Raw genomic sequence first — 11,146 nt, forward strand, 5'->3', positions numbered from 1 at the left:
CGGAGCCCCGTCCCAGCCCTGGGCACGAAGCTTTCGGTCCACGGAGCTCCAGCACGGCAAGGCGCGATGCCCCGTTGCTCGCTGCGCTGCTCTGGTTGCGCTCCCTGCAGTGCGCGGAGCTCTGCTTGGGAAAAGAGGTGCCGTGCCCAGGGGAACGTTTCCACCCCTTTCACCCCGCCCAGTGCCTTGCACAGATAGCGTGCTCCTAAGGGCTCCGCGATTTCCTGCTTTTCTGTCTCCCATCGGCTGCTGTGAAGCTCTGGAATCGTACCTTGTGTTTGTTAAAGCCGTTTGGGTTATGATCAGAGCAGATGGACACAGCCGAGAGCCCTGGGTCCTGGGCCAGCTGAGCACCAGTGGTCTGATCTACTGGTTGGTGACCCTGCACGTAGCGGGGGGGGCGTTGAAATTAATCACCGTGCTCCTTTTCAACCCAGGCCATTCTGTGGTTCTGGTTGGTGAGGCAGCCGTGCTGCTCCTGCACATCCCTCAATTCCATCTCCTGGTGTGGGAACTGCCATTTGCCCATGCAAAATCCATCGTGGGCAGGAGATGCGCTGCCAAATGATTGCAGATCTCCTTTTCCATTAGCAGATGTGACCTGGATCTGCACCAAATGCACCCAGATACAGCTGCCCACTGGAAGCAAAGGCAGCTCCAGCATGCAAAACCCCAGCTAAGCCTGGTGCCCGCTGCTGACAGGGAATGCAGCAGCCTGGCTGTGCACACAAAGCTGCCCCTGCACCTTCCAGCTGTCAGATGGGGCTCTTGCACAGCGAGGGTTCTGCCTGCATCCCTCACACCCCGTGCTGTTGCATTTCCAGCTCTCGACGCACAGCCTCTAGAAGGCTGCAGGCTGAACCCTCCACTGCTCCACCTCCTTCCTTCCCCATCCGTAGGGGCCGTAGGGTCTCGTTGGCCCTCTGGCCGAAGCCACCTGTGTGCTGGATGGCTGGGGCGAGCTGAAGGTCAGCTCAGAGGTTGCTCCCTTCCTCGCCAGGCTCCATTGCCAGGGGCAGCCCACACAGGAGCTCAGCGTGCCTCCTTCCACAACCGTTCCCTCGCAGAGTAAGATTTTCCCTGAAGTCAGATTATCTCCTTGGCACCAGAAAAATCCTAACAGCTGTTCCAGCGAAGCAAACACAGATGTGGCACGCGGCCATGTGCTGGAACAGGCGCTGCGCTGCACCCGTGCTCCCGCAGAACAACTGGAAGGGTTTTTCTCTTTTGTCATCCCACCAACGACAATACCAGATGTGAGCCGTTCCGGCAGCTCCTCTTCTTCCTGGAGGACGGAAGCGACGGAATTGCTCTGCCTACCCATGGAAATAAGCAGGAGATGGGAAGGGACCGTGGCCAGGCAGCCCTGCCCGGTGCCATCCCACCGTACACTGCAGGTTCCACCTCACCTGGTTTTGCAGTTACAGCCCGTAGGACAGCGGGGTTTTCCAGCAGCTGCACGAGGTTCCCAGGCCCTGCGCTGATCCTACGGAAGGTTACACCAACCCTCCAGCTGCCAGAAATGACGCAACGTGCCAGCTCGGGTTTAAGAACATTTCTCCAGGCTTTTGTCAGCACTGCACCTCGTTAATCAATCCCTCATTTCAGAGGGCTGCACTGACCGATTTTAACGTCCAGAAGTAAACGAGTTTCCCTGTAATTGTTCAACTTTTCAAACAACAGTGCTGACTCCTACCGCAGTTTCCATCCGAAAAGAACTTTCCTAGAACCAATTTCCAACGGTGATGTCAAAGGACTTCAGCTCTGGAATATCACATCATGGGGAGCTGTCAGCATCCGCTCGCAGCTCGGGGGGGGCTGGGCTGCTCCGTGCCTGGAGGGGGGACTGCAGCCCCACATCTGCCTCCCTGGACGGCACTGCAGGAGGGGGAAACCACCTTTGCTCCTCTTTCCCACGCGTGGATGATCGGTGCCTGCAAAGTGCTTTAAGATCCTGATGTGAGAGATGTTGTTAGAACACAGCAACTGTTTGGATGGAGGCTTCAGAACTAACTCTAATCAGCTTCACCGGGCAATTAGGAGAGCTGTGCTGAGTGTGGAAGTTTCTGTTCCGTTCAGGATGTTAAAACTTCAGCGTGAAGTGGAACAAAATGCCCAAAATTTCAACATACCCCACAAGGGGAAACGAGAACTAAAATTTCCATCCAAATTCTCTGGAACGCTTCGTTTCAATTTCAGCTTTGGAAACGCATGCACTTTAAACTAGTTGGTGTTTTTTTTTTTTAATAATAAAAATAAAAATAAATAAAAAAAAAAAAGAAAAAAAACAACAACCCCACAAATGTGAAATATCTTATTTCAACAGCGGAAGAATGCAGCTCCCCAGCCAGCTCCCTGGGCTCTGGATTGGTGCTACGAGCAGTGAGCTCGCTGTGTCCCACTAACAGCAGCAAGGGACCACGCTCTGGTGCTGCCTGCTGAGCATCCTGCTCTGAGCTGACCCCAGCTCAGGCCCTCGGAGGGGACACAGAGCTCCTTCCCTCCCCCTGCCAAAGCAGGAGGGGGATTTGGAGCCAGAGCAAATGCATTTGGCACGCGTTCCTTGCTGCTGGCAAATATTCCGCCCCATCCCTTCTGGGGGGGAATCGCATCACCAGCCTCTGTATCCTAACACCCAGGAGGGCGTGAAGTGGCTCTGGGAGGGAAGAAGGCAGAGAGTTGTGTGTCAGCTGCCGGGCTGGTTCCCAGTAAGCTGGATGGCAGAGGTTTCTGCTCTTCTAATAGAGCACAGGCTTTTGGCTAGGGCTGAACCTTTATTTAGTATTTATGTAATTCAGACTGGACTTCGAGCAACAGCAAGACTCCAAGTGGAGGCACAGGATCTAAAGAAAACCAAGAAATGGGGTCTGTTCTGTGTCTAAAGGAGATGTTTTCCAACAGAAAGAAGGAACCTCAGATGAGATTTCAGTTCTTCCCTCAACAACCACACTTAAAAACTGTGGGTTTGATTGGAGGGACACCGCTGTGCTGCGCTCTGATAGCAAATGGAAAGCATCAAACAGAACCAGAAAACAACAGCAGAAGTGCATTCCCAAGTATTAAAACCGCTCAGAAAAGTGGAAAAGGAGCCATTTGAACTGCAAAACAGTTACTTGGCTATGGAAGAAGCAGTCAATCACTCAGTACATGCAGCCTACAGGCTCCCCAGGCTGAGGACAGCCACAGATCCCTGCTCAGCCAGCTGTCTGAGTGCTCTCTGGGGTGTTTGCAGACAGCACGCTGCCTCCCAGCGCTGGTTTCCAACCCCAAATCCCCACCTGAACCCATGCTCACCTTAAAAAGGTCTTTCTTCTGCAGTGGCTTCATGTTGTGCCCGCAAAGACGTCCTTGGTGGAAGGACATCTCAGGCCTTCAGCTGTTCATCACAGCTGCTTTGCTTTCTTGCAGAACCACACAGGTGCCCCCAGTTCAACATCTCCCTTCTCAGCAGGGTCAGCTCCAGTTCCTTTAGTAAAAGCACACTGTCACCCTCAGCACTGGCATGAAAGCTCAGTCCCAAACAGCACGTAACAGCAGATCCGTGCTCTTTCTCTCTCTTGTTCTGCTCCAAACTTTTCCATTTTCGCTTCTAACACGGCGCTCCTCTGCTTGGCATTTGAAACACGGAGGCACGTTTATCTCCCATCACTGCACTCCGTACTGTTTGCAGGGCATTAACCTCGGCTCTAAGTGTTGGGAATTGATCTTCTGCATTCCAATTCCAGTGTTCAGCTCCCCAAATTGTTGGTCCACGGAGACTAATTTGCCACCGAAATAATCCATTTGTCACTGCAGGCTTTTAAAGCCAGGCTCCATTTTTGTAGCTGCAGACTGTGAATGCAGCAGGACTTTCTCCACGATTATTACTTACATCAATTTCAGAAGCTTCTCTGCACGGAGGGTGGGACGATAACAGAGCCTCTGTGGCAGAGGAGGGAGACTCAAGAGGCTCAGCTAATTGGAAACTAAAGGCAGGAGAGGAATTCCTCGGACTCTCAGCCCAAGCAGATACTAAGCTTTCAGCATTTAGGAGACGTATTTAAACATAAAGACAGGAATATCACACAGAGGCAGCCTTAGAATGCCACCAGCTCTCCTTCAGCTCGCAGCTCGAGGAAGGAAGCCCCCAGGGAAGCAGCCCTGCTGTGGGTCACTAAATCCCAGCGGGCCCCTTTCCCTGCCCAGCTACGGCACGCAGCCCCTGCAAAGCCAGGAGCCCCGCAGCAGGCAGCTGTCACACGGGGCAGAGGGTGTCAGAGGGATCGGGGGAACCACGAGGGGCACAAGGGCTGCAGGCTGGCGGCGTCCGTCCCACGGCCGTGTGCTCAGCTCACTTACACCCCTGCCTCCAAACTGCGCCGGGCAGCTGTGTGGGCTGGGTAATTGATCCGTGTTAAAAATAATGCTAGGAAAACAAAACAAGTTATTTTTAAGCCCAGCCAGCCCCGTGAGCCAGGAGGCAGAGCTGTGAGACTGCCCCGAACCAAGGTGCCAGCCGTTCCACAGGTGCGTGCAGGCAAACCCTCTCACTCCTCACTGATAACCTCGTTTCACTTTAATATTAAAATCTGTACATCTTTGGGGAAGTCACTGATTTAAAATTCTGTCCAGCTGTAGAACTAACTATTCTTATTTAAAGCAGTCGCTTCTTTATATGAAGCTTGATCTTTTCTAACACAAAGCAGTTAAGTAAACAAACTTCAGGTCATTTCCAACAGCCAGCTTTGTAGTGCAAAGTTTACACCCAGTATCTATGCAGCGAGGGACTATTTCAGTAAGGGATGAAGACTTTGTGTGCTGAGTAACCAAACACTGAGTGCGCTGAGAGCGGGCTGGCGTGCCCAAGCAAGTAATGCAGAGGAGGAAAAAAGCACCGTCTTCGAAACTGCAAGCTGCAAGAGAGAAAAGAATGAAGTGGCAGGCAGGGCGCATGGCTACCAGCAGCTGGCACGCTTACCATGTGCACAGTGCAAAGGCTGAGAGCTGGGCAGCGTGTCTGGTGAGCAGCCAGCAGAGCTGCAGCCCCAGGATCTGTTTATAGGCAGTGCACAGAGATGAAGCTGTTGCAGTTTGCAGCAGACACTCACAGCTGTTGGAGAGTTGACAGCAACTTATGGGCGGTTGTGGTGACGGACTCCCTCATCTGGTGGTATCTTTATTTGTGATAAGAATGGAGCGTTGGGCTGGGAACACTTCTGGCACAGCTCTGGGTTAGGGCAGGTAGGATGCTGGGACTGCCACACAGCCTGCAGGCAGGGAGGTTCTGAGGGTCTGGCGTTGGCTGGAGCACCATGGGCTGATCAAGCACTGTGCTCATGACGATCTTAGAGGATTATCCAGCTTGGATTCCAGCTAGGAATTACTGTGGAGATTACAGGTAGCACGAAACAGAGGAACTGGGGGGATGAGAGCATTTGGGATCATAGGGTGGGCAAGGAGAACAAGTTGAGAAGTCTGCAGGAGGCAGAGCACAGCAGTTAACACAGAAGCTGTCAGCGTGTCTCAAACCAGCTCCAGCTTTGCCTGGGAAGGAAGCAGCCCTATGGAGTACCTTGATCCTTCTCAGGGCAGCAAAATGCCATGTGGAGAGGCCACGTGTCCTGTATCAAACAGGGGAGGGGTGGAAGCAGACAGCAAGCTTACATTGCTTCCAAGTATTCCCTTACAGCTCCACAACAACCTTGCGAGGTTCTGTTCGAGAGACATTTATTAGCAACAGTGAGGGGAGTGAAAAACAGACTCAAAACGGGATGAGCAATTTACAATGTGAAATTATGCGAAGAATCTGCATTTACCATGAACTCTGTTTAGAGAAGTGCTACACCCAGGCTGGGGAGAGTTTGCACAAGGAGAATTCCTCGGAGAGCATACGCTGGAAACAGGGTCAAGAGTTAACGTGTGATGTAAATGGGCATTTCTGAGCCTGCAGTTGGTTGGGCCCAGGTCACGAGACTAAAAGAGTGACTTACACCATATTTGGATCTAGATTTTTGGAAATAAAGAAAATCCCACAAGTGAACAACAGAGCCCCAGCTCCCCGAGAACGCTCTGCGCACCATCAATGAGGCAGTTCTTACAGGAACACTATCTGCAAATTTCTTTACACTGTGACCTGGTGAGCGTTTGCAGCTACAGAAAGAAAAAAAATGCAGGGCATTCTGCCTGTGCTGAGCCTTAGTTGAGAAGAGAATGCAGCACTTGTTTGCACTCAGGCATGCACAGCAGCAGTGTGGGCCGTACGGCTGCACCCAGTACTTGCAAGCTTAGGAACAACAGGCAAAAACAAGTCGGTGTCCAAAGAGTTCACAATGGAAATGAAATGTTAAAACAACAAGTTATATGCAAACAAAACAAGGGCAGCAGCTTGGGCAGGGCTGTACATTTCCTGAGCAGTCTCCTATGGCTGCTGCTGGGGCATCCACACGAGCAGTGAGTCCAGAGGTCAGCTGGAAGAAGCCAGAGGAAAGGTGCACCCGTGGTGTTTCTGAGCTCATGGCAGAGCTGTGGTTGTCCAAAGATCTTTCACAGTTAAAACAGTCCTCACTGAAAAATTTACCATTTACGGAAACAACTAAACCAACAGATGAGGACAGGCTAAACCCTGAGCACTAGCAATATAAACACTGTCCCTTTTGGAAGAGCAAATGATGATATCACACATACATCACACCCTTCCTGGGTAAACAGGAGTGCCAACATGAGAAGAGATGCATTGTAAACTCTGTGTCCAGGCGTTTAGAGGGCTTGCTGGGCAGCTCCTGAAGGCTGCAGGAGAGATCAATGAGGCCAAAAGCACTTCTTTGGATCAGACTTGGGTGGTTTCAGGCACTTCCCTAGCTTCTCGCAGCCTGGGGGAGACCAATTCTGTTAAAAAAACAAACAAAATACACAGAAAAAATGAAGTTAGACGTTCACACAAAGTATCTGCTGAGCCTTGTATCCTAATGGACCCCTTTTGCTTCTCACAACAATGCTCTCATGAAAAACAGAACTCTAGCAGCTGATGCTCCTGGGATCATCCATTTTCCAACTCCAAATCCTATTCAGAAAGGCTTTAGGGAAGAGTACAAATCCTTATGAATCAGATGATTCCCTCTGTTGGAATACGGTGGTCTCTCCTGTAAATGCAATCTGCTGGGACTCGTAGTGACTTCTTCCCTTACCTGCAGTAGTTTGGAGCACACAGATCACAAGCTGTTGGTGAACTCCTAGTTCTCCTACGATCCAGAAAAGAGCTCCTGGGTATGCTGAGGGTATCCTCAGCACTACGATACCCATGTGCTTGATGAAGGAAGCAAGTAAAAAGAGCCAGTGTTTGAAGGCTGAGGGTGTGAGAGAGAAAAATGTCTGTATTTTAAATGAGCATTCTGATGGACAAATTCATGAACAGTGGACTAGGAGGTATTTATGAGCCAACTACACCAATGCATGCAGAGCAAAACTGTTCTCCTCCCTTGTTCTCATGTTTCTTGAACTACCTTTCTCCAGCATGCACACAACACAGAAGCAACGTCAGAAAGGAATCCCACTGCCAAGCTCAGCTTCCAAAGGGATTAACAGAGGAAGGAGTTTGGATGAGGGAGTTCTTTCAATATCAGGGCTTTTTTTGGTGTCATTTAAAATTTGGGTCTGTGCCAACGTGAATGGCAGATCTCTGCCCTCAGAAACACACAGTGGTGTGTTCTTTCCCTGACTCTCCAAGTCCACCCATGGGAGATTCTTGCTGTCACCCCTTAACGCTCAGCTCAGCTCTGACCTACTGCCTTTCATGTCATTAAGTTTTTCAAGTCATTAAACTGATTAAATTCCTGTGGAGGTAAACAGAAGCTTAACCCCATCAAAGATACCAGAGCAGGTTTCTATTCCATGCAGCTGACAACAGATGGCAGTGAGACACCAGCTCTCTGCAGAGCTCTCTGCAGAGATCTCTGCAGGTCGAGCAGAACACAGAGCGGAGTTGGGTGGAATGGCTGCATGAAGGGCTCTAGATCATTTACAAACAATTAATGCCTTTTCTAAATCCATTTCTCAATTTTAAAACGCACCATCGGAAATTTCAGATGCTTGACCACTCCGTAGAGGGACCAGAGATCCAAAGAAACAAAGAAAATATTCAGGCAGCACAGATCCAGAGAGAGGGCTGGGGTATGGGGTGAAGTAAGGCACCTCCAGTCCAGCACTTGTTCCACTTTGCAACCCAAAGACCCCGTGTGCTGACAAACAGTGTTACTGCTTTTGCAGCACCTGAACACATTGCACCAGAGCAGCTGCAAACAGCACCACGACTGCACTTTATGAACCAGTTTTGGAGCTGGAAGCACAGAAGAAAACTCTTCCCAGGGAAGGGCTCTGGGAGCAGCCAGATGCTGGGGAGAGCGCCTGAGCCCACAGAACATCCTGGAGGAGCACAGGACGGGGTTTATTAAAGGCAAGGTTGAATAATGAAAGAGAACAATGCAGAAACAATGGTCCTTCAAACCGTTTTCCTGCTTAACGTCCAAAAATAAAAAGTAGTGACTGCTAAAAAAGATCTTTGCTGTCTTATTAAGGAGAGAGGGGCAGCTCCAAGCTCTGCACTGCTCTGGCGGGCTGGAGACAGAGCCTGAGCAGCAGGTACTCAAGGTATGCTTTGTATGCTTCATAAGGTTACTTCAGGGTCAGGAAGACTTTGTCTGTTGCTATTTTGTGTCAGTCTATACAGGCACATCCCCTTAAATTACACAACCTCTTGTCGTCTGACAACCTTATCTCCTAAGAACCATCCCGTTTATTTCTCAGGTTCACAACACTCCAAGCAGCGTTTGGAAGGAAAGCCAAACTGTAACTTTCCAACATGCTATTCAAAACAGAAAATAGAACTGGAAACCAGTTTGGCCTGCTTCAGAGCAGAAGGACTTTGGAAGAAACAGGCACAGGTGTGCACTTGAAGGAGACCACATAGGACCAAAGATGTTCAGTGATCTGAGTATCTGACAAGATCCACCGTCTCAGTCCCACCACCCAAAACACAGAGGGCTTTTGAGAACTGCAGAGGGGATTGAAAGGAGAAGCATCTGCACTTACAGATACCTTGGTATCTCTGAGGAAGGAAGTCACAGTGTATCACAGCACGCTGGCAGACCTTGCACACATAACCCAACTGGCTCTGTACGAGCTGTGCTGTGCAGCTGCATCCCACAGGTAACAAACAGCCCTCCCTTCCTCCCTATCCCTTCCCAGCATTCAGTGACATTTTTAAGCCTTCACAAAAGATACTTTAAGCAAAGGAATTGTAAATGTTTTAACTGCTCACCATGACAGCCTTGTCGCACACGTTGAGCTGTGGCACTCCTGGCACCATGGTCTCCTTGTGCTGCTGCACCACAGCAGATATCTGCCTCATAACTCCTTGGTATTCATCACTAGCAAAACTAGAATGTAAAAAAAATTCAGAAGTTGTCAGTAGGGCTTCCTGAATATATCAGGTTTGACATACAGCATTGTTAAAGCATCGCTAAGCTATGCCAGAAGACATATGCTGGGCTGCAGCAAAGAAGAGCGTGTAAACAGGCAGCCACCACTAAACACCCGCAGGCCCATTGGGAACGAAAGGGCCTGGGCTGAAAGAATCCATCCTGGCTGGGCACGAGGCTGCAGGTCTGATTCCCAGCCTGGGGGGCAGGGACAGCAGACAGCCCTGTGTGCTCCCCAGCACAGCAGCACGTGGCTCCCAGCAGAGCAGCTCAGCACAGGGCTTCAGCGCGAACAGCTGCTGCTTCCAGCAGCCCCAGTGCCTCACCTGCTGGACAGAGATGCTGCCAGCTTGTGTTGGTTCCCAGGGGGATGTCATTAGCAAAGGAAAGGTGCTTCTGGGGCTGACTGCCTGTGCTTTAAGTGGTTATCTAGGGAGACCAGAACACAGGACAGACACCTTGCCAGGTACATTAGCACATAAACAAGTTTGCCAAGGCTGTCCTTCCAGGGTGTCACATGTGAGGTCACCCAGCTCCCAGTGTTCCCATCCTCCACTCTTTTGAGAGCTTTTCTGCAGAACGTGCATCACGTGGAGGCATTCACTGAAGGGAAGTGACAGCAATGTCAGTACTTTGTTTTCAAGAACATTCTCAAGCTAAGGGATTCAACTGCAACCAACTGTTGGCCAGTAAAACTTCACGATCGCTAAGTAAAATGAACTAATATTATGCAAACAGGAAGATGGAGAAGAATAGGAGTGACTTGTCCAAGACAAGAATACCTCCTTCATTTTGCAACATTACAGCTTCATTATTCCAAGCTGGGACCCATCCACCAGGCTCCAAGCCCTCCTACGACGCTATAAATTACCAGATTCTTACCCAACTGTTACTCCAGTAGGAACTTGTTTAAGTGGTTCAGAATCTACTTCAAGTGTTTCTAACGTGGAGGATGACCACCCAATGATTTCATTTTGTCCATCACCTTAAGAGTCACTTAAAAAACAGAGAGCGGCAAATTGGCTCTGAAGATAAAAGAAACAACGCTGCCTGCTGCTGACCTCGGGCTCCCTTTGCTTGCAGTCCAAGCTGGCCACCAGCCCCACACTCCAGCTAATTTCCTACTTTGAAAAACAATCACATTTCAAAGCCCAGCAATGTGCCAACAGTTTCCAGTAAACCCTATAAATATCGCATCTCGGCAGCTGTCCAGAGAGAAGCTGATTGTGGGGATGGGCCTGAGCACTGCTGATAGAGAAGCGGAAGGGAATTTGAAATGACAAGCTCAAGCAAACTAATCTGTTGCTCTCACGCCCTGCTAGCTGTATCCTGGCTGTATGGTCTGCACAGACCACGTGGAAATGGTGAAGCCCCCAAATTTGCCTGCTGCTCTGTGCATGCAGCCCTCATAGCTCTCACAGCAGCTCCAAAGACGGCTGCAAGCAGAGGGCTGAATGCCACCAGCCACCCCCTATGGCTTCACCCTCTCTGAGGACACTCCAGGCTTGGTGAGCATTGCATCCCGGTGGCACAACAGCCTTTCAGCTCAGCCAGATTTCATCTGTGAGTCCTCCAGTTGGGTTTCAAACACAGAGGGCTGTCGGCGCAGCAGAGAGCCTGGAAATATCAAAGCAGGTTTTTAAAAGAGGCCAAGAGCGTTTCATGCAAACTCGTGCCCACACACAGAGGAGAGC

General features: G+C 50.3%; 1 long non-coding RNA gene across 1 annotated transcript; it reads right to left on the minus strand.

Moving 5' to 3' along the window:
• Positions 1–5,689: 5,689 nt before the first annotated feature.
• Positions 5,690–9,435, minus strand: LOC104913067. Its single transcript, XR_004161230.1, has 2 exons — positions 9,293–9,435; positions 5,690–6,864 (listed from the first exon to the last, which is right to left on the minus strand). It is a non-coding gene; the product is annotated as an uncharacterized LOC104913067 (long non-coding RNA).
• Between the last annotated feature and the right edge of the window lie 1,711 nt (positions 9,436–11,146).

This window comes from Meleagris gallopavo, chromosome 13 (assembly GCF_000146605.3).
Source record: "Meleagris gallopavo isolate NT-WF06-2002-E0010 breed Aviagen turkey brand Nicholas breeding stock chromosome 13, Turkey_5.1, whole genome shotgun sequence".
Classification (NCBI taxonomy): Eukaryota; Metazoa; Chordata; class Aves; order Galliformes; family Phasianidae; genus Meleagris; species Meleagris gallopavo.